The 24737-nt window shown below is 41.7% G+C and overlaps 1 pseudogene; it reads right to left on the minus strand.

Annotated features, from left to right (window-relative positions):
- Positions 1-24737, minus strand: part of Gm6667 — a 52768-nt pseudogene that overhangs the window by 25451 nt on the left and 2580 nt on the right.

Raw genomic sequence — 24737 nt, forward strand, 5'->3', positions numbered from 1 at the left:
TCTTTAATTTCTTTCTTCAGAGACCTGAAGTTCTTATCATATAGATCTTTCACTTCCTTAGTTAGAGTCACAACAAGGCATTTTATATTATTTGTGACTATTGAGAAGGGTGTTGTTTCCCTAATTTCTTTCTCAGCCTGTTTATCCTTTGTGTAGAGAAAGGCCACTGATTTGTTTGAGTTAATTTTATATCCAGCTACTTCACTGAAGCTGTTTATCAGGTTTAGGACTTCCCTGGTGGAATTTTTAGGGTCACTTATATATACTATCATATCTTCTGCAAATAGTGATATTTTGACTTCTTCCTTTCCAGTTTGTATCCCCTTGATCTCCTTTTTTGTCTAATTGCTCTGGTTAGGACTTCGGGTACTATATTGAATAGGTAGGGAGAAAGTGGGCAGCCTTGTCTAGTCCCTGACTTTAGTGGGATTGCTTCAATTTTTGCTCCATTTACTTTGATGTTGGCTACTGTTTTAATGTATATTGCTTTTATTATGTTTATGTATGGGCCTTGAGTTCCTGATCTTTCCAAGAATTTTATCATTAAGGGGTGTTGGATTCTGTCAAATGCTTTCTCAGCATTTAACGAGATGATCATTTTTTTGTTTGTTTTTTGTTGTTGTTGTTGTTGTTGTTTTGTCTTTGAGTTTGTTTATACAGTTGATTACATTGATGGATTTCCATATATTAAACCACTCCTGCATACCTGGGATGAAGCCTAATTGATCATGATGGATGATCGTTTGGATGTGTTCTTGGATTCACTTCACGAGGATTTTATTGAGTATTTTTCATCAATATTCATAAGGGAAATTGCTCTGAAATTTCTTTCTTTGTTTGGTCTTCATGTGGTTTAGTTATCAGAGTAATTGTAGCTTCATAGAATAAATTGGGTAGAGTACCTTCTCTTTCTATTTTTTGGAATAGTTTGAGGAAAATTGGAATTAGGTCTTCTTTGAAGGTCTGATAGAACTCTGCACTAAACCCATCTGGCCCTGTTTTTTGTTTTTTTGTTTGTTTGTTTGTTTGTTTGTTTGTTTTGTTTTTGTTTTGTTTTGTTTTGTTTTGTTTTGTTTTGGTTGGGAGACTATTAATGACTGCTTCTATTCCTTTAGGGGAAATGGGACTGTTTAGATCATTAATTAGATTGTGATTTAACTTTAGTACCTTATATCTGTCTAGGAAATTGTCCATTTCATCCAGGTTTTCCAGTTTTGCTGAGTATAGCCTTTTGTAGTAGTATCTGATGATATTTTGGATTTCATCAGGTTTTGTTGTTATGCCTCCTTTTTCATTTCTGCTTTTGTTAATTAGGACACTGTCCCACTGCCCTCTATTTAGTCTGGTTAAGGGTTTATTTATCATGTTGATTTTCTCAAAAACCAGCTCCTGGTTTGGTTGAATCTTTGAATAGTTATTTTCATTTCTACTTGGTTGATTTCAGCCCTGAGTTTATTTCTTGCCATCTACTCTTCTTGGGTGAATTTCCTTCTATTTGTTCTAGACCTTTCAGGTGTGCTGTCAAGCTCCTACTGTAAGCTCTCTCTAGTTTCTTTTTGGAGGCACTCAGAGGTATGAGTTTTCCTCTTAGGACTGCTTTCATTGTATCCTATAAGTTTGTGTATTTTGGGGCTTCATTTTCATTAAGCTCTAAAAAGTCTTTAATTTCTTTCTTAATTTCATCCTTGACCAAGTTATCATTGAGTAGAGTGTTGTACAGCTTCCACATGTATGTGAGCTTTCTATTATTTATATTGCTATTGAAGATCAGCCTTAGTCCGTGGTGATCTGATAGGGATGCATGGGACAATTTCAATATTTTTGTATCTGTTGATGCCTGCTTTTTGATCAATTATATGGTCAATTTTGGAGAAGTTACCATGAGGTGCTGAGAAGAAGGTATATCCTTTTGTTTTAGGATAAAATTTTCTGTAGATATCTGTTAAATCCATTTGTTTCATAACTTCTGTTAGTTTCAATGTGTCTCTGTTTAGTTTCTGTTTCCAGGATCTTTCCATTGATGAGAGTGGGATATTGAAGTCTCCCACTATTATTGTATGAGGTACAATGTGTGCTTTAAACTTTACTAAAGTTTCCTTAATGAATGTGGCTCCCCTTGCATTTTGAGCATAGATATTCAGAATTGAGGGTTCCTCTTGTAAGATTTTAACTTTGATGAGTATGAAGTTCCCCTCCTTCACTTATTTGTTAACTTTGGGTTGGAAGTTGATTTTATTTGATATTAGAATGGCTACTCCAGCTTGTTTCTTTAGACCATTTGCTTGGAAATTTTTTTCCCAGCCTTTCACTCTAAGGTAGTGTCTGTCTTTTTGCCCCAAGGTGGGTTTCCTATATGCAGCAAAATGTTGGGTCCTGTTTACGTAGCCAATCTCTTAGTCTATGTTTTTTATTGTGTAATTGAGTCCATTGATATTAAGAGGTATTAAGGAAAAGTAAATATTGCTTCCTTTTATTTTTGTTGTTAGAGGTGGGGTTCTGTTCTTGTGGCTGTCTTCTTTTAGGTTTGTTGAAGGATTACTTTCTTGCTTTTTCTAGGGTGTAATTTTGTCCTTGTGCTGGTGTTTTCCTCTTATTATCCTTTGAAGGGCTAGATTCATGGAAAGATATTGTGAGATTTTGGTTTTGTCATGCAATACCCTGGTTTCTCCATCTATCGTAATTGAGAGTTTTGGTAGGTATAGTAGCCTGAGCTAGCATTTGTGTTCTCTTAGGGTATGTATAACATCTGTCCAGGATCTTCTGGCTTTCATAGTCTCTGGTGAGAAGTCTGGTGTAATTATAATAGGTCTGCCTTTATATATTACTTGACATTTCCCCTTACTACTTTTAATATTCTATCTGTATTTAGTGCATTTGTTGTTCTGATTATTATGTCTCAGGAGGAATTTTTTTTCTGGTCCAGTCGATTTGGAGTTTTGTAGGATTCTTGTATGTTCATGGGCATCTCTTTCTTTAGGTTAGGGAAGTTTTCTTCTATAATTTTGTGAAAGATATTTACTGGCCCTTTAATTTGAAAAATCTTCATTCTCATCTACAACTATTATCCTTAGGTTTGTCTTCTCATTGTGTCCTGGATTTCCTGGATGTTTTGAGTTAGGATTCTCTTGCATTTTGCATTTTCTTTGATTGTTGTGCTCATGTTCTCTATGGAATCTTCTGCACCTGAGATTCTCTCTTCCATCTCTTATATTCTGTTGCTGAAGCTCGAATCTATGGTTCCTGATTTCTTTCCTAGGATTTTTATCTCCAGAGTTGTCTCCCTTTGGGTTTTCTTTATTGTTTATACTTCCATTTTTAGATCTTGGCTGGTTTTGTTCAATTCCATCTCCTGTTTGCTTGTGTTTTCTTATAATTCTTTAAGGGATATTTGTGTTTCCTCTTTATGGACTTCTACCTGTTTAGCAGTGTTTTCCTGTAATTCTTTATAGACTTCTACCTGTTTTGCAGTGTTCTCCTGTGTTTCTTTAAGTGAGTTATTATTGTCCTTCATTAAATCCTTTATCAGCATCGTAAGATATGATTTTAAATCTGAGTCTTGATTTTTGGGTGTGTTGGTGTATCCAGGACTCACTGTGGTAGCTGTACTAGGTTCTGATGATACCCAGTAGTCTTGGTTTCTGTTAGTAAGATTCTTACATTTGCATTTTGCAATCTGGTGATCTCTGTTTGATGTTCTAGCTGTCTCTGGCTGGAGCTTGTTTCTCCTGTGATTCTGTTAGCCTCTGTTAGCACTCCTGGGAGTCCAACTCTCTCCTGATTCCCAGTGATCAGAGCACTCTCTGCAGCCAAGCTCTCATCTTGCAGGAAAGGTGCCCAGAAGTCTGGAGCTCAGATCAACCTCCTGTGTGCCAGGGTCAGAGCCCTCCCTGGAGGCTGACTCTCCTCTGGCAAGAAGAGAAGGAAGGTGCCCAGGGGTCTGGATCTCAGCTCTGCCACCTGGCTGAGGATGAAGGTCCGAAGGGACCCTGTCCAAAAAGCTCTGTCGCTTCTGCTGCCCATGTGCTTTCCTGGGTAGACTGGACTCAGTGATCCCAAGATCCTGGGTGTGCTAGGTTCTGCTCAGATCATGCCTAAGATGGAGTGGGGCTTGAGCCACCAGAAGGAATCCCAGCCTCTGGTTGGGCAGGGTTCCTTTGTCCCTGTTCCTGCTGGCACAAGACCCTCTGGGATTCTTTGTAACAGATGTTGCATTCCACTCACCAGTGATCCCTAGATCCTGGGTGTGCTAGGGCACCTGTGGTGTGGAGAGTCCTCTGGGGACCTTAGGACCCTGCGCTGGGTTCGCACCGAAGATCAGCAAGACATTTGAGCTGAGACGAAAGGATGGACCATCTAGAGACTGCCATATCCAGGGATCCATCACATATTTAGCCTCCAAACGATGACACCATTGCATACACTAGCAAGCATTTGTTGAAAGGACCCTGATATAGCTGTCTCTTGTGAGACTAGGCCGGGGCCTAGCAAACACATAAGTGGATGCTCACAGTCAGCTGTTGGATGGATCACAGGGCCCCCAAAGGAGGAGCTAGAGAAAGTAACCAAGGATCTAAAGAGATCTGCAACCCTGTAGGTGCAACAACATTATGAACTAACCAGTACCCCAGAGCTCTTGACTCTAGCTGCATATGTATCAAAAGATGGCCTAGTAAGCCATCACTGTAAAGAGAGGCCCATTGGACACGCAAACTTTATATGCCCCAGTACAGGGGAATGCCAGGGCCAAAAAGTGGGAGTGGGTGGGTAGGGGAGTGGGGGGGAGGGTATGGGGGACTTTTGGGATAGCATTGGAAATGTAATTGAGGAAAATACATAATAAAAAAATATATTAAAAATTTTTTTTAAAAAAGATATTTCTAAACATAGTAAATTTGTTCACAGAGACTGTCTTGCCTACATACATATATTTTGATTTTTATGGCACACATTTTCCTCCTCACTCCTTCCAGATCCACTCTCACCACCCCAAAATATGGAGATAGCTTTTGCCCCATTTTCCCAGTTACCTGTAGGCTCCAGATGTTCTTTCCAGTGCAACTTGAGCTCATCAAGCCAGGTCCTGTAGTCACCCCTCTGTAGCCTTCTCGAAGAAGGCAGCTACAACCTTGTCTTTCTTGCACATTTCTATAATCTTCTCGAATCTAGGATCCAGTTGGGTCCAGTTGCCAGTGCTTGTGTCAACATGGAACATGTTCTTTCCATTGAGGCTAACAATGGAGTATCCTGTGAAATGTTTGTCTACTTCATACTGGCCACACATCTCAGTCTGCAGAGTGAGGGGCTCTATGTCCATTGGAAAGAGATTAGCTTCTGGCCTTGGTGAATCTTATCTTTCTACTGATCGGCCCTTCCCATCCACTGACCTTGCGTTACCCTCTACATTTTGCCCTTGCTGCTGCTTAGATAGGACTAAAAGTGATTCTTTTTTTTCCCCTCTGTTAAAACAGTGAACGTCCCTAACATGTACCCCTGTTGTTTCCTGTGGGGGCAGGGCTGTCTGATATGTTCTTTTACTTATTTTGTAGCAGTGAGGATTGAATCTAAGACTTCATACATGCTGGCAAACACTCTACCACTGAGCTACATCTCCAGCCCTATGGGACCATTTGAAACTTACCTCTGATTGTGTTGAATTCTTCCTCCAACCTCTGAAGTATCATCCCTTTGAAAATGTCAATTCCATGTTTCAGAGTTTCAAGCTGTTTTTCACAGATGTTTGTGGCATTCATACTGTTCTCATGAGCACCAATGGAATGACACTTGTTATCCTTGTAGAGAAAAAAAGTCTTTCTGTTCAGATGGCCGTGGACTTCATTCCTCCACTTTCCAGACTCTGACCTGTCAACCTTGAAGCTGTAGCAAAGAGAAGCAGCCACTGTGAAGAAAACATTCAGTGAAGTTAGGGGCAGGGAGTAAGTGACTCAGAGAAAGTTTCTACCTATGGAACGAAGAATAGCCTTATGAAAGGGTGGAGAGAGAGGAGAGGCATGGAGGGCAGGAGAGGTGAAGGGACAGGGGAGAAAGACAGAGAGAGAAGAGGCTCAACCACTTTCACTCTGCTTCTCCCAACTGCCTCCTCTACCATTTTAAATTCTTCACAATTTCTTCCAACTCCTATACCTAAACTTTTGAGGTTCATTCCTTTTGATTGCCTGAGGTTCTTTCGCACATCATAAAAAAGTGTGATGGACATGAAAACAAATTGTCTGCAGCCACAGAACTCTCACTTTGGTTGTGAACAAAAAGCCATCAAGGCCCTCAGATTAAAGTGCATATGCTAAAAGGAGCACAAATTTTCTCTAGTACAAACTGGGTTTAGGAGCTGGGTCAATCAATGTATGGACAGCATGTGGTTAAAGAAGGAGCAGTGGACCAGGAAGATGGTCTATCTAAACAATAGTGGCAGCTTCAGGCTGCTTGTCCTTGGAGGAAGATGAAGGCAGAGCACAGTGAATGGGGGAAACTCTCCACTGCATTGGAAAAGGAATTTGTCCCTAAAGATGACACCAGTTTTCAACAAAAATAGAGAACCCAGTGCTGAGGATGATGATGGAGAAAGGAAAGAACAGAGATCTGAAGGGCCCAGTCATGTGTTACAAACTCCATTTTGTATTTAGTCTCCATCTTATGTTATGCTTGTCCTCAAGCTGAGATCAGTTACGGGAAAAACCACAGCATATTCCAGGAACCAAGACACCCATATCAACAGCCATAACTTTCCTAAAATAGCCATTCCACCCTTAATAACCACCAATCAGCTCCAAAGAAGAAAGTATCTAATATTTCAGATGTTTTGAAAAAGATTACTCTAGTTAACCATAATTATTCATAACTAGCTGAAATCATTGCTAACCCATAGAAATGTTCCAAGCTACAATTTTTAAATGTTAACCAATCAAGTAACTGCTAAATTGGAAAGCACCTACCTGTGAGGAGCGGGTGTGGCAGCAGACCCAAGAAGGTGCCCGGGACTGCAGCTAAGTCTTATGACTTGCACTTGACTTCCTCGTACACCTGAAAATAAGCCACGACCAGCATGAGAGCTGCACAGGTGCACCATGATGCTGGCGGTTTAAACAAGTCCATATTTGGTGGAGACATGCCTCTGCCACCCTGATTGGCTGAAGCTGTGTGCCTGGTGAGGTGATGTGGCCTGCTGTGAGTGGATGGGGACTGAGAGTATATAAGAGTGAGAGGCCCGGATTTCAGGAGAAAGATGAGGAAAAAGATGAAGCGAGAGAGATGAAGACTGAAGTTTGCTGAATAAACTGCTGTTAGAAGAACTGGTGGTCGTGTCGTTCTTGCTGGTCAAGAGTGGATGCGACACCTACCCTGCTGTAACTGTGATGAAAAGGCAAAGCTTCACCAGCTTGGGAGCTTCCACACCCAACCACTGCATTGGAGAGATTGGAGGGTACAAGCTTGAGCTTGAATAAAGACTCTATCCTTTGGCATATGAGTTGAATTCCTGGTGGAATCTGGTGTTCTATGGGAACCATGCAATCTGGGCATAATATTGGTGGCTCATTTGGGACCCTCTTGACCCCCCACTAGGACCCCCAACCTTTAAAGTCAAAGACTGATTGTTATGTATTCTCTGGATAATGATTGTCTGAGTGTCTGCCTATTTTAACTCTAGTAAATCTGTAAACCTGTGATTTAGCACTGCCACAGGGGACAGCAGCAGATGCACTGGACCCCCAAGAGTCAGCAATGCCAGGAGACCTACCAGACCCATGAGTAAGGGATTAGATCCCCTAATTTCTTTAGAGCGACATTTTGATTCCTGCCCACTTTGTCATCATCTCACTTTCACTTTTGCTACTGTATACAAATCGGCATTCTTATTTCTGTGTTCTTTGGCTGTTTATTTAAATTGTGTCTGATTTATTTCTTGTGTGGAAGTTAGAAGGATGGAACAGACCCAGATGTCTCCCTTCCCCCAGTGCTTTTCCTGGATAGGTTTAAAAACTTTAGAACTAGGACCAGATGGTAGGATGGACAGACTAACCATTATTGCCAGGTGGGAGTGGACAGCTTTCCATGTTGGCTGGCCACCTGAAGGGACATAGGACCCCCTCATGTTACAGAAAGTCAAGGATGTCATCTATACTTGGACCACACACTTACCCCAAATCCCCTACATTACCACCTGGAAAGACATCAAATACAACCTACCCACCTGACTAAAACACATCCTAGTGGTTAAGAAGACAAAACAGAGAAATCTAAACCAACTGCCACCCCCACTTTTGTGCAGGATAGAGGAGATGCAGACTTCCTTCTCTCCTCTCCTTCCATCTACCAACACTGGCCACTTCCCAAACCTAGAGTAACCATTATACTGGAGGGAAAACCCATCAAGTTTCTAGTAGACACAATAGCCTATCATTCGGTTCTAACAGAGTCTCATGGACAATCATCAAACAAAAAGTCATGGTTATAGGGGCCACAGGCATCAATCAATACACATGGACTAACCAAAGAATAGTGGACCTCGAGATAGGATGGGTATCCCACATCTTCCTAGTCATGCCTGAAAGTCCCTACTTCCAACTAGGAAGAGACTTGCTAACAGTAATCAGGACCTAAAACATGTTTGATCCCAAGGAGAACTCCATCACAAGTCAAGATTGGGAGCCAATACAGGTCTCATTTTATGTTTAGAAGATTAATATAGACTACACTCTCTCTCTCTCTCTCTCTCTCTCTCTCTCTCACGAAGCCCACTGGAGAAGGAATCTCCACATGGCTGCCACAGTTTCCCTCAGGGTGAGCAGTGACTGGGTGAATGGGACAGGAAGCTCATCGAGACCCTTATTTTGATAGAATTAAAACCAGGGGCTACCCCAGCTCAGGTTAAAAGATATGACAGAGGAAGCCAAGAAGGGAATCAATCCCTGTATTACAAAGCTTAGAGATTTGGGGACCGTACCAGGCTCCTTGGAACACTCTGCTCCTGCCAGTTAAAAAACCTAACCCAAATGATTATAGGCTCGTGCAGGACCTTCAAGAGGTCAATAAGGGAGGTATGGACATCCACCCCATGGTGTGTAGCCATACAATCTCTTGAGTTCACTGGAGCTGTCCAAAACCTGGTAGACTGTCAGAAGCCATAATGGGACAAGGTAATAACTAGCAGGTGATCATCCTGAAGTGGCCTGCCTCGAATTATTATATAATCTGGGACAGGTGAGCCCTCATTAAGCAAGGCTGTGAGGGACTCATTTTAGGAAAGATTCCTGCTATTAATATGCTTTCTTGTTATTATTAAACATACATAACAATCACTAAGTAGGAGCACAACCCTCTGGAGCAGATCTCTGCAGATCCACGAAGATGCACTATCTTGTAGTGATGCTATATAGACAAATAGATGGCTTAAGTATTAATGATGATCCTATAAAAATTCCTAAAATTATATCTGTGATTATTAAGCTCTTTTATTAATGGGACTGCTACTAGGTCCTTTTCTGATACTCAAAGCTGCATTGAGAACTCTGTCAGTCTCTCAAGTGTCACCATCTATTAGATGGTAACCAGACTTTCTCCTACTCAGGGCACATTCCAAGAGGTTGTAAAACAATTAACCAGAGGTCATAAAAAGAGAACTAATGATTTATTATAGGTGCTAGGACAGAAGATAAAATATTGACTGGGTTTATCTATACCAAACTTCACTTATAACTTAGTTATGGTTTTAAACACTTGGTGAACCTGTGGAGCTGAGACAAGTGATGGATGTTTAGCTAGATAATCACTCCTAATGGATATGCATGTAAACATTCTCTGCTCTAAACTTCTAATTCAATTTATGATTTGATTTTCTGTGTGAACTTTTGATGGACTTTTTAACGTGATCAAGTATTCTGAATGATGTTTAAGAGCTGAGGACAAAGAGAAGAGTCAGAACTGAGGGAGTGGGGTGAGAAGAATGGAGGTGAGAAGAACTGAGCTAAGAGAAGAACTGAGCTGAGGAGAAGTTTTTAGACCGAACACTTTAGATTAGAAAGAGAATGCAGAGTGGAGTAACTTAGAAACTATAGGTAACATAAAATACTAAGAGAGCAATGTACAGAATACAGAGGGAAAGAGGAAAAAAGATGTGACAGAGAGCAGAAGGAGCAGGCAGGCTTCTCCTTGCCATGGGACAGAACAGGTCCCATGGAAAGAACAAGGCAGGTTTAGTCTTATTAAAATAAACAAAGCTTTTTCTTACAAACATGGGTTTCATTCATTTAGCATTAAAAAGAAAGAAGCCGCTCAGCATCGGCGGGAGCCATCTTTGATCCGCACTCCAACGAAAGTAGTCTGCACAGGTGAGAGTGTGTACTACAGAAGATAACAGCTTCTGGGACAGGCAGGAGCCACAGAGCTTCTGAGGCAGCCCCCTTTTCAGAGTACAGACATCTGGACACCTTCCCGGCCAGAGGATAGGTGTCCGCCCGGCCCTGGAGGGCTTTGCCTCAGCATCGGCAGGAGCCATCTTGGATCCGGGACTCCTCCGAAAGTAGTCTGCACAGGTGAGAGTGTGGACTACAGAAGCTAACAGCTTCTGGGACAGGTGGGAGCCAGAGCTTCTGAGGTAGCCCCCTTTTCGGGCTCCAGACATCTGACACCTTCCCGGCCAGAGGATAGGTGTCTGCCCGCCCCTGGCAGGCATTGCCTTAGCATCGGTGGGAGACATCTTGGTTCCAAGACTCCTCCGAAAGTAGTCTGCACAGGTGAGAGTGTGGACTACAGAAGCTAACAGCTTCTGTGACAGGCCAAAGCAACACAGCATCTGGGACAGGTCCTGTTTTGGGCCTTCATCTTCTGCCAGGAGGGAGGTCTGAACGCCAGCTATCTGTGCACCTTCCCTGTAAGAGGAGAGCTTGCCTGCAGAGAATGCTCTGACCACTGAAACTCAGAGGAGAGCGCTAGTCTCCCAGGTCTGCTGATAGAGGCTAACAGAATCACCAGAGGAACAATCTCTAACCAGAGACAACTATAACAACTAACTCCAGAGATCACCAGATGGTGAAAGGGAAATGTAAGAATCTTACTAACAGAAACAAAGACCACTCACCATCATTAGAACCCAGCACTCCCACTTTGCCCAGTACAGGGCACCCCAACACACTCAAAAAGCTAGACCCGGAGTTAAAAGCCTATCTCATGATGATGGTAGAGGACATCAAGAAGGACTTTAATAACTCACTTAAAGAAAAACAGGAGAACACTGCTAAACAGGTAGAAGGCCTTAAAGAGGAAGCACAAAAATCCGTTAAAGAATTGCAGGAAAACACAACCAAGCAGGTGATAGAATTGAATAAAACCATCCAAGACCTAAAAAGGGAAATAGACACAATAAAGAAAACCCAAAGTGAGGCAACGCTGGAAATAGAAACCCTAGGAAAGAAATCTGGAACCATAGATGCGAGCATCAGCAACAGAATACAAGAGATGGAAGAGAGAATCTCAGGTGCAGAAGATTCCATAGAGAACATCGGCACAACAATCAAAGAAAATGTAAAATGCAAAAAATCCTAACTCAAAACATCCAGGAAATCCAGGACACAATGAAAAGACCAAACCTACAGATAATAGGAGTGGATGAGAATGAAGGTTTTCAACTCAAAGGACCAGCAAACATCTTCAACAAAATCTTTGAAGAAAACTTCCCAAATCTAAAGAAAGAGATGCCCATGAACATACAAGAAGCCTATAGAAGTCCAAATAGACTGGATCAGAAAAGAAATTCCTCCCAAAACATAATAATCAGAACAACAAATGCACTAAATAAAGATAGAATACTAAAAGCAGTAAGGGAAAAAGGTCAAGTAACATATAAAGGCAAGCCTATCAGAATTACACCAGATTTTTCACCAGAGACTATGAAAGCCAGAAGAGCCTGGACAGATATTATACAAACACTAAGAGAACACAAATTCCAGCCCAGGCTACTATACCCAGCCAAACTCTCAATTACCATAGATGGAGAAACCAAAGTATTCCACGACAAAAACAAATTCACCCATTATCTCTCCACGAATCCAGCCCTCCAAAGGATAATAACAGAAAAAAACCAATACAAGGACGGGAAGCATGCCCTAGAGAAAACAAGAAGGTAATCCTTCAACAAACCTAAAAGAAGACAGCCACGAGAACAGAATGCCAACTTTAACAACAAAAATAACAGGAAGCAACAATTACTTTTCCTTAATATCTCTTAATATCAATGGACTCAACTCCCCAATAAAAAGACATAGACTAACAAACTGGCTACACAAACAAGGCCCAACATTTTGCTGCTTACAGGAAACTCATCTCAGAGAAAAAGATAGACACTACCTCACAATGAAAGGCTGGAAAACAATTTTCCAAGCAAATGGTATGAAGAAACAAGCTGGAGTAGCCATTCTAATATCTAACAAAATCGACTTCCAACCCAAAATAATCAAAAAAGACAAGGAGGGGCACTTCATACTCATCAAAGGTAAAATCCTCCAAGAGGAACTCTCGATTCTGAATATCTATGCTCCAAATACAAGGGCAGCCACATTCATTAAAGAAACTTTAGTAAAGCTCAAAGCAAACATTGCACCTCACACAATAATAGTGGGAGACTTCAACACACCACTTTCACCAATGGACAGATCATTGAAAAAGAAACTAAACAGGGACACATTGAAACTAACAGAAGTGATGAAACAAATGGACTTAACAGATATCTACAGAACATTTTATCCTAAAACAAAAGGATATACCTTCTTCTCAGCACCCCATGGTACCTTCTCCAAAATTGACCACATAATTGGTCACAAAACAAGCCTCAACATATACAAAAATATTGAAATTGTCCCATGCATCCTATCAGATCACCATGGACTAACGCTGATCTTCAATAACAAAATAAATAATAGAAGGCCAACATTCATGTGGAAACTGAACAACACTCTTCTCAATGATAACTTGGTCAAGGAAGGAATAAAGAAAGAAATTAAGGACTTTTTGGAGTTTAATGAAAATGAAGCCACAACATATCCAAACTTATGGGACACAATAAAAGCATTCCTAAGAGGAAAACTCATAGCTCTGAGTGCCTCCAAAAAGGAACTAGAGAGAGCACACATTAGCAGCTTGACAACACACCTAAAAGCTCTAGAACAAAAGGAAGCAAATTCACCCAAGAGGAGTAGAAGGCAGGAAATAATCAAACTCAGGGGTGAAATCAACCAAATGGAAACAAGAAGAACTATTCAAAGAATCAACCAATCAAGGAGCTGGTTCTTGGAGAAAATCAACAAGATAGATAAACCCTTAGCCAGACTCACTAGAGGACACAGGGAAAGCATCCTAATTAACAAAATCAGAAATGGAAAGGGAAACATAACAACAGATCCTGAAGAAATCCAAAACACCATCAGATCCTTCTACAAAAGGCTATACTCAACAAAACTGGAAAACCTGGATGAAATGGACATGTTTCTAGACAGATACCAGGTACCAAAGCTAAATCAAGATCAGGTTAATGATCTAAACAGTCCTATATCCCCTAAAGAAATAGAAGCAGCCATTAATAGTCTCCCAACCAAAAAAAGCCCAGGACCAGATGGGTTTAGTTCAGAGTTCTATCAGACCTTCAAAGAAGACCCAATTCCAGTTCTTCACAAATTATTCCAAAAAATAGAAATGGAAGGTACTCTACCCAACTCATTCTATGAAGCCACAATTACTCTGATACCTAAACCAAAAAAGACCCAACAAAGATATAGAACTTCAGACCAATTTCCCTTATGAATATCGATGCAAAAATACTCAATGAAGTTCTTGCTAACCGAATCCAAGAAAACATCAAAACAATCATCCATCCTGACCAAGTAGGTTTCATCCCAGGGATGCAGGGATGGATCAATATACGGAAATCCATCAACATAATCCAGTATATAAACAAATGGTGAGAAGCTGGAAGCAATCACACTAAAATCAGGGACTAGACAAGGCTGTCCTCTCTCTACCTATTCAACCTTGTACTTGAAGTCCTAGCCAGAGCAATTAGACAACAAAAGGAGATCAAGGGGATACAAATTGGAAAGGAAGAAGTCATAATATCACTTTTTGCAGATGATATGATAGTATATATAAGTGACCCTAAAACTTCCACCAGAGAACTCCTAAGCCTGATAAACAGCTTCGGTGAAGTAGCTGGATATAAAATTAACTCAAACAAGTCAATGGCCTTTCTCTACACAAAGAATAAACAGGGTAAGAAAGAACTTAGGGAAACAACACCCTTCTCAATAGTCACAAATAATATAAAATACCTTGGCTTGACTCTAACTAAGGAAGTGAAAGATCTGTACGATAAGAACTTCAGGTCTCTGAAGAAAGAAATTAAAGAAGATCTCAGAAGATGGAAAGATCTCCCATGCTCATGGATTGGCAGGATCAACATTGTAAAAATGGCTATTTTGCCAAAAGCAATCTACAGATTCAATGCAATCCCCATCAAAATTCCAACTCAATTCTTCAACGAATTAGAAAGGGCAATCAGCAGATTCATCTGGAATAACAGAAAACCTAGTATAGTAAAAACTCTTCTCAAGGATAAAAGAACCTCTGGTGGAATCACCATGCCTGACCTAAAGCTGTACTACAGAGCAATTGTGATAAAAACTGCATGGTACTGGAATAGCGACAGACAAGTAGACCAATGGAATAGAATTGAAGACCCAGAAATGAACCCACACACCTATGTTCACTTAATCTTTGACAAGGGAGCTAAAACCATCCAGTGCAAAAAAAAGGCAGCATTTTCAACAAATTGTTTTGGCACAACTGGCAGGTATCATGTAGAAGAATGCAAATTGATCCATTCCTATCTCCATGTGCTAAGGTAAAATCTAAGTGGATTGAGGAACTCCACATAAAACCAGAGACACTGAAACTTATAGAGGAGAAAGTAGGGAAAAGCCTCGACGATATGGGTACAGGGGAAAAATTCCTGAATACAATAGCAATGGCTTGTGCTATAAGATCGAGAATCGATAAATGGGACCTCATAAAATTGCAAAGCTTCTGCAAGGAAAAAGACACCGTCAATAAGACAAAAAGACCACCAACAGATTGGGAAAGGATCTTTACCTATCCCAAATCGGATAAGGGACTAATATCCAATATATATAAAGAACACAAGAAGGTGGACTCCATAAAATCAAATAACCCCATTAAAAAATGGGGCTCAGAACTGAACAAAGAATTCTCACCCGAGGAATACCGAATGGCTGAGAAGCACCTGAAAAAATGTTCAACATCCTTAATCATCAGGGAAATGCAAATCAAAACAACCCTGGGATTCCATCTCACACCAGTCAGAATGGCTAAGATCAAAAATTCAGGTGGCAGCAGATACTGGCGAGGATGTGGAGAAAGAGGAACAGTCCTCCATTGTTGGTGGGATTGCAAGCTTGTACAACCACTCTGGAAATCAGCCTGGCGGTTCCTCAGAAAATTGCACATAGTACTACCGGAGGATCCCGCAATACCTCTCCTGGGCATATATCCAGAAGATGTCCCAACCGGTAAGAAGGACACATGCTCCACTATGTTCATAGAAGCCTTATTTATAATAGCCAGAAGCTGGAAAGAACCCAGATGCCCCTCAACAGAGGAATGGATTCAGAAAATGTGGTACATTTACACAATGGAGTAGTATTCAGCTATTAAAAGGAATGAATTTATGAAATTCCTAGGCAAATGGATAGACCTAGAGGGCATAATCCTGAGTGAGGTAACCCAATCACAAAGGAACTCACACAATATGTACTCACTGATAAGTGGATATTAGCCCAGAAACTTAGAATGCCCAAAATATAAGATTCAATGTGCTAAATGCATGAAACTCAAGAAGGACGAAGACCAAAGTGTGGACACTTTGCCCCTTCTTATAATTGGGAACAAAACACCCATGGAAGGAGTTACAGAGACAAAGTATGGAGCTGTGACGAAAGGATGGACCATCTAGAGACTGCCATATCCGGGGATACATCCAATAATTTAAAACATTTAAGAAGTGCTAGGCCACCAATGGAGGAGCTAGAGAAAGTACTCAAGGAGCTAAAGGGATCTGCAACCCTATAGGTGGAACAACATTATGAACTAACCAGTACCCCAGAGCTCTTGACTCTAGCTGCATATGTATCAAAAGATGGCCTAGTCAGCCATCACTGGAAAGAGAGGCCCATTGGACTTGCAAACTTTATGTGCCCCAGTACAGGGGAATGCCAGGGCCAAAACGTGGGAGTGGGTGGGTCGGGAAGTGGGGGGGGGGTGTATGGGGGACTTTTGGGATAGCATTGGAAATTTAAATGAGGAAAATACCTAATAAATATATTAAAAAAATAATTCACTTAAAGAAATACAGTAGAACATGACTAAACAGGTAGAAGGCCTTAAAGAGGAAGGACAAAAATCCCTTAAAGAATTACAGGAAAATACTGCTAAACAGGTGATGGAATAAAACAAAACCATCCAAGATTTAAAAGTGGAAGTAGAAACAATAAAGAAAACCCAAAGGGAAACAACTCTGAAGATAGAAACCCTAGGAAAGAAATGAAGAACCATAGATGCACGCATCAACAACAGAATATAAGAGATGGAAGAGAGAATCTCAGATGCAGAAGATTACATACAGAACATGGAAACAACAATCAAAGAAAATAAAAAGGCAAAAAGATCCTAACTCAAAACATCCAGGAAATCCAGGACACAATGAGAAGACCAAACCTATAGATAATAGGAGTGAATGAGAATGAAGATTTTTCAACTTAAAGGGCCAGTAAATATCTTCAACAAAATTATAGAAGAAAGCTTCTGTGATGGTTTGTATATCCTTGGACCAGGGAGTGGCACCATCTGAAGGTGTGGCCTTGTTGGAATAGGTGTGACCTGGTTTGAATGGGTGTGTCACTGTGAGTGTGGGTATAAGATCCTCACCCTTGTTGCGTGGAAGTCAGTCTTCCACTAGCAGCCTTTGGATGAAGACAGAACTCTCAGCTCCTACTGTGCCATGCCTGCCTGGATGCTCCCACCTTGATGATAATAGACTGAACCTCTGAACCTGTAAGCCAACCCCAATGAAATGTTGTTTTTTATAAGACTTGCCTTGGTCATGGTGTCTGTTCGAAGCAGTAAACCCTAACTTAGACAGCTTCCCTAATCTAAAGAAAGAGATGACCATGAACATACAAGAAGCATACAGAACTCCAAATAGACTGGATCAGAAAAGAAATTCCTCCCAACACATAATAATCAGAACAACACATGCACTAAATAAAGATAGAATATTAAAAGCAGTAAGGGAAAAAGGTCAAGTAACATACAAAGGCAAGCCTATCAGAATTACACCAGACTTTTCACCAGAGACTATGAAAGCCAGAAGATCCTGGACAGATGTTATACAGACCCTAAGAGAACAAAAATGCCAGCCCAGGCTACTATACCCAGCCAAACTCTCAATTAGCATAGATGGAGAAACCTAAGTTTTCCATGACAAAACCAGATTCACACAATATCTTTCCATGAATCCAGCCTTTCAAAGGATAATAACAGAAAAAAAACAATACAAGGATGGAAACCATGCCCTAGGAAAAGCAAGAAGGCAATCCCTCAACAAACCAAAAAGAAGACAGTCACAAAAACAGAATGCCAACTCTAAAAACAAAAATAATAGGAAGCAACGATTACTTTTCCTTCATATCTCTGAATATCAATGGACTCAATTCCCCAATAAAAAGACATAGACTAACAGACTGGCTACACAAACAGGACCCAACATTCTGCTGCTTACATGAAACCCATCTCAGGGAAAAAGGCAGACACTACCTCAGAGTGAAAGGCTGGAAAACAAATTTCCAAGCAAATGGTCTGAAGAAACAAGCTGGAGTAGCCATTCTAATATCGAATAAAATCGACTTCCAACCCAAAGTTATCAAAAAAGACAAGGGGGGGCACTTCATACTCATCAAAGGTAAAATCCTCCAAGAGGAACTCTCAATTCTGAATATCTATGCTCCAAATACAAGGGCAGCCACATTCATTAAAGAAACTTTAATAAAGCTCAAAGAACACATTGTACCTCACACAATAATAGTGGGAGAATTCAACACACCACTTTCACCAATGGACAGATCATGGAAACAGAAACTAAACAGGGACACAGTGAGACTAACACAAGTTATGAAACAAATGGATCTAACAGATATCTACAGAACATTTTATCCTAAAACAAAAGGATATACCTTCTTCTCAGCACCTCATGGTATCATCACCAAAATTGACCACATAACTGGTCACAAAACAAGCCTCAACATATACAAAAATATTGAAATTGTCCCATGCATCCTATCAGATCACCATGGACTAACGCAGATCTTCAATAACAAAATAAATAATAGAAAGCCAACATTCACGTGGAAACTTAACAAGACTCTTCACAATGATACCTTGGTCAAGGAAGGAATAAAGAAAGAAATTTAGGACTTTTTGGAGTTTAATGAAAATGAAGCCACAACATACCCAAATTTATGTCACACAATGAAAGCATTTCTAAGAGGAAAACTCATAGCTCTGAGTGCCTCCAAAAAAAACTAGAGAGAGCACACGTTAGCAGCTTGATTTTGATCTTAGCCATTCTGAGTAGTGTGAGACTATGCTGGGGCCTAGCAAACACAGAAGTGGATGCTCACAGTCAGCTATTGGATGGATTACAGGGTTCCCAATTGAGGAGCTAGAGAAAGTACCCAAGGAGCGAAAGGAATCTGCAATCCTATAGGTGGAACAACAATATGAACTAACCAGTACCCCCCTGAACTCGTGTCTCTAGCTGCATATGAATCAGAAAACGGCCTAATCAGCCATCAGTGGAAAGAGAGGCCCATTGGTCATGTAAACTTTATGTGCCTCAGTACAGGGGAACGACAGGGCCAAGAAGTAGGAGTGGGTGGGTGTCGTGTCCACTCTAGACCAGCAAGAACAACATGACTGCCAGTCCTTCTAACAGCACTTTATTCAGCAAACTTCTGTCTTCATCTCCCTCGCTTCAACTTTTTCTCTCTCAACTTTATCTCTCTCTCTAACCCCGGGCCTCTCACTCTTACATACTCTCAGTCCTCATCCACTCACAGCAGGGCACCTCACCTCACCAGGCATACAGCTTCAGCTAATCAGGGCAGCAGGGGCATGTCTCCACCAAAATGGATTCGCCAGTATCCTGGTGCACCTACACAGCTCTCTCGATGGTTGTGGCTTATTTTCAGGTGTATGAGGAAATCAGGTGCAAGTCATAAGACTTAGCTGCAGTCCCGGGCGCCAACTTGGGACTGCTGCCACACCAGCTCCTCACAGGTGGGTGGGGGAGTTGGTGGGGAAGCATGTGGGGGACTTTTGGGATAGCAGTGAAAATATAAATGAAATAAATACTCAATAAAAAATTTAAAAAAAAAAATAAAGAAGCCTTTTCTTTCTCTATGTAATAAAGATTGGAGCACATTTTTCATCCAGAATGAGTGAGTTCTTTTTGCACTGGTGCTTGGTCTTTTGCTTCATATGCATATGTAAGTATGGATGTGTGTGTAAGTATGTAAATGTGAGTATGTATATGTGTGTGTGTGTGTGTGTGTGTGTGTGTGTGTGTGTGTGTGTGTGTGTAAGTATGAAATTGTGAGAATGCATGCAAGCTGGGCCCAACTGGGTTTGAATGAAAATGAATAAATGAGCATGAATGAAGCTGAATATGAATTTATGTGAGATTATGCATATTTGCTTATGTAAAAGTTTTCCCTTCTGTGAGTGTTATTCTCTTCTCCTAGTTCAATAGAAGTTTATTGATCTAAACTTCCCCCTAGCCTGACAAGCAAGGGACATCTGAACAATAGGGAAAGGGCTCTAGCAATTAATCCTTTACTTAATCCCCTGCTGATTTAGGATGAGGTGCTAAGTGCCAGAGACTGCAGTTTCTGGTCTCAAAGGATCACAGAAGGCAGGTCAGCTACAATAGCATAGTAACTTAGACTTAGATAAGTAAACTGTTTTATTATACAGCAAACTTAAATTCCTCATAAGACAAAGTCTTAACCCAGAAACTCTTTAGACAAAGTCTTACCCTCTGGCTACTCTCTTCCTCCTCTGTTGCCTCAAGAAGAACTGACAAAAAAGATGAAACACCCCATGCTGGGGCTGGCCCTCAGTAGTAGACCATATTAGATCTTAAAGATGCTTTCTTTAGTCTACCCCGAGGACCTAAAAGCCAGCTGCTATTTGCCTTTGAATGGCATGATCTTGACAAAGAATTAAATGGACAACTCATCTGACCTGGCTACCCCAGGGATTCAAGAATTCAGCCACCATCTTCAACGAGGCCCTACATGAGGACCTGAGTGAATACTGGCGGGTACACTCCAAGACCACCCTCCTGCAATGTGTAGATGACCTATTAGTGGTTAACAGAGATCCTAGAAGAATGTCAGCGAAACAAAGAAGACTTACTGGTGCATCTTGGTGTTCTGGGGTACCAAGCATCAGCCAAAAAGGATCAACAGTGTCAACATAAGGTAACATACTTCGGCTATATTCTGAAGGGGGTACAATGATGGCTGTCAGAGGCCAGAAAAGAGACTCTTCTGAAACCCCCTACTGTGATATCAAGGCAGAAGGTCTGCTTGTTCCTCGGGCTAACAGATTTGTGTCATTTATGGATTATGAAATCACCAAAGAAAGAGACTTACAAATGGACTGAAGCTCAGGAGGACTCTTTCAATGGACATAAAAAGTCTTTATTGATGGCTCCTGCCCTAGGACTGCCTGATATGACTAAGCCTTTTCACCTCTTTGTGGATTAGAGGACAGGCATAGCGAAATGAATCTTAGGCCTGTTACTAGGGCCATAAAACAGGCCTTTGGCTACCTGCCAAAGAAACTAGACCCAGAAGTGTCAGAATGGCCACTACTTGTGGATCCTCAGGGCTACTAATCTGCAAGTCAAAGATACAGACAAATTTACACAGGGAAATGAACTATATATCACCACCCCATGCCATCAAAGAGATCCTTAAACAACCCCCAGAACAATGACTAAGCAACACTTGCTTGCCTCATTACCAGGATTTACTGCTCAGCACCCCCACAAATCTGCTTCCTGCCAAGTAAGGTCCTAAACTCAGCCTCCTTACTTCCAGACCTGGATCTCAGGGGACCTCTCCATGACTGTATTGGGATCCTGGCCCAGAAATCTGACTATCCAATACTGAACACTGAGGTCACTTGGTACAGATACAGTAGCAGCTATATACAAGACAGAGGTATGCGGGTGAAGCAGTGGTGTTTGATTCAGGAACTGCATGCAGCTCAGCCAAATCTGATGGAATTTTGGCCCAAAGAGCAGAGCTAGTTGCCCTGAAAATGCCCTAAACCTGGGCATGGACGAGCGAGTCAATATTTACACTAATATAGATATGCCTTTGCCGCTGTGAATATCCATGGGACTGGGTATCAGGAGAGGGGGCTGCTTATGACTGAGGGAAAGATGATTAAAAGCAAGCAAGAAATTTGAGACTCATTACTGCTCAAAAGCTAGCAATCATTCAATTATCCAGCCATCAGAGGGCAGTTGTGCTCAAGCCAAGGGAAATCAGAAGGCCCATGAGGCAGCAAAGGCCACCCTTAGTCCCACACCAGCCCTGACCCTTTGGCTGCCAGATCCTGGGCCATCCACTCTACCAGAGAAGCTGTAGTATACTCCAGAATACATAAAGCACAGAAAAACTAGGTTAACAACAGCCACAAATCACAAGACTGGTGGATAACAGGGGACTGTAACTTAATCCTGTCAGAAACACTTGCTCAGAACCTGCTCACATCCATACACTAGATCTGGGTACTGGGGAAATTGAGGCCCTCTTTCAACAAGCAGACCTGAAGATTACTTATCTAAAATCTTTAGTGGGATAAATTGCCTTCAATTACATTGCACTTATAGGCCCCAAGGTTCTGAAGCAATACCTCACCAGCAAGCTCCCCAATGCTGACAACAAGCCCAAAGAAAAAGGTTCCTGACAGAGAGGCAACAAACCAGGAGTTCATTTGGTGTTGAACTTCACTGAGGTAAAACCAGGCAAATACGGATCCAGGCCAACATTAGTACCTGTAGATATTTTTCAGGATCAACTGAGGCCTTCCCTGGCACACTTGAACTGGCACAAACAGTGGTCAAGAAGATACTTGGAGATATCCTTCCTAGGTATGGTATGCCAGCTATGTTGACCTCTGATAATGGACCTGCCTTCACCTTAGTGGACTGTGTTCTTAGACTAATTATGATAGCCAATAACCTGTTTGCAGTGCCCCACACATAGGCTAAAGGAAGCCTGACTTCACTTGGCTTTGACTGGGAAATAAAGTTGCCAGCAGCCAAGGGCTGGGCAGGGAGACAGAGGCAGAACTTATAGGATTACTGGGTAAGAAATGCAGGAGAGAGAGGAGGAGAGAGTCATGAGAGGGGCATCACACTGATCAGGAGCAGGAGAGTGAAGCAGGCAAAATGTAGGAGCAAAGGGAAAGTGGGCTTAATGGGAGGGCTGCTCAGATGGAACCAGGGCAGCAAAGGTAAAATATAAATTTAATAAGTACTACCTCAGGAATATTGGAGGGGAGTGTGTTAGCCACGTGGAAATTTAGGAGTGACCCAGCCATTAAACTAGGTAGAGCATATTAAAAATAAGCTAGTGTGTATGTGTGTGTGTGTGTGTGTGTTTACTTCTTGAATCCAAAACACTTGGGTGGGTGGCAAAAAGTGTGCACGTGTACCTCCCTGGATGCATTAGATCGGTTTTAATATTTAGTGCATCATTTGCAGCTCAAGGAACACAGGGAATGGTCAAGACCACTGGGGTGAATGGAAATTACATTGGGATTATAGGTCCCAAGGTTGAGAACAGGTAGAAATGATGAAAAGAACTCTGAAAGAGAAACTTACCATATTAACCATGGAGACTGGCAGGGACTGGGTGACTCTCCTCCCTTCTACCCACTATATGGTCAAGAACATGCCCTATACCTTGGGACTGATCCCCTTTGAGATCATGTATGTGAGGCCCCCTCCCATGATTCCCAAGCTAAAATCAAATGTATTAGCTAATGTGACTGCTAGACATATATTTGTCTCCCTCAGTGCCCTAGCTTATACCCAGAAAGACTTCTGGCCACATCTGAGAGCCAGCTCTGAGGCTGCTCCTCCACTTACTCCTCATAATTACCTATAGGCTACTGGGTGCTCTTGAATAGACATCAGAAACAGACTCTTTAATCCTCCTGGAAAGGATCATGTGTAGTTGTGCTATCTACACCCACTGGACTTAAGGCTGACTGAATTGCCAACTGGACTCACCACACCCACGTTTGCCACACAGACCCTCCTTCAGACCCAGAGGACATCATACCCAGATGGCAGATTGTCAATGAAAAAAGCAATCCTTTGAAAATCAAATTGCAACGCTTGTGGTTCTAATAGCCTTGCCTTTAACCAATAGCTGCTCCTCCTCTAACACCCCCCTTGAGACTTACAACCTAACTTGGATCATCTATAATGCCCCTATGGTTGACATCTCTCAGCAGGTGCATAGGGTGGCCCCCACAGGCACCTGGTACCCCAATGTCATCTTCAAACTCCAGGACCTTGTGTCAGTTACCTGGTCTAGCCTCCACCTAAAGGAACATTACTTTTATGTCTTCCAGGCCATAGCAGTAGAGTGGCAATATTAGGAGGTATGGTCATCTTAGAGTAGGTGTGTCACTATGAGTGTGGGCTTTAATACCCTATTCCTAGGTTCCTGGAAGGGAGTCTTCCACTAGCAGCCTTCAGATGAAGATATAGAGCTCTTAGCTCCGCCTGCACTATGCCTACATAGATGCCATGCTCCCACCTTGATGATAATGGACTAAACTTATAAACCTGTAAGCCAGCCCCAATTAAATGTTGTCCTTTATAAGATTGTCTAGGTCATGCTGTCTGTTCACATAGTAAAACTCTAACCTAAGATGTGTGACTGACAACCTCCCATGATGACATCTACAGGAGACATCTGCAGTGAGGACATCTACAGCCTGCCAGGCAGAGCTCACTAGCACAGAAATAACTCATAACTCAACACTAACTTACAGTGATCAAAACTGGTCCAAATTTAGGAAAACAACCACAACTCACCAAAGGGACCCAAATCTTTAGAGGACACCAATGACAAAATGGAAGCAAGAAAGAAAAATGATGCTTGTTTTCCCAAAGTGAAGTTCATCAATTTTGAATGTTTAGAATTTCTTCCTGATGACTAACCAGGATCCAACCTTTGGACAAAGCCTCTTTGTGAAAACATCATTGACAGGTGTGAACCTGCCAGAAACCAGGTATGCTACCTGCAGATCTTCTCTTTCTTGTCTGTTCCCACATATCCAATCTCCCAGTCTCAGCCCCAGTTCATTCTTAAGAACACTATGGCAGCTCTCCCTGTCCCAACCCCGAGTTCTCACCTCCAACTGATCCCACAGGTCTTCCCCTGCTACTTCCCTCACCCCATTAGCTGCTTATTTCCAACCCCCAACTACAGCAGTGCCCTGTGACCCTGACAACAGGGATCACTTTACCCAGGGCAAGAAGTAGGGTGAAGGTGGACCTAAACTTCTCCTTT

The sequence above is a fragment of the Mus musculus genome, chromosome 10 (genome assembly GCF_000001635.26).
Source record: "Mus musculus strain C57BL/6J chromosome 10, GRCm38.p6 C57BL/6J".
Taxonomy (NCBI): Eukaryota; Metazoa; Chordata; class Mammalia; order Rodentia; family Muridae; genus Mus; species Mus musculus.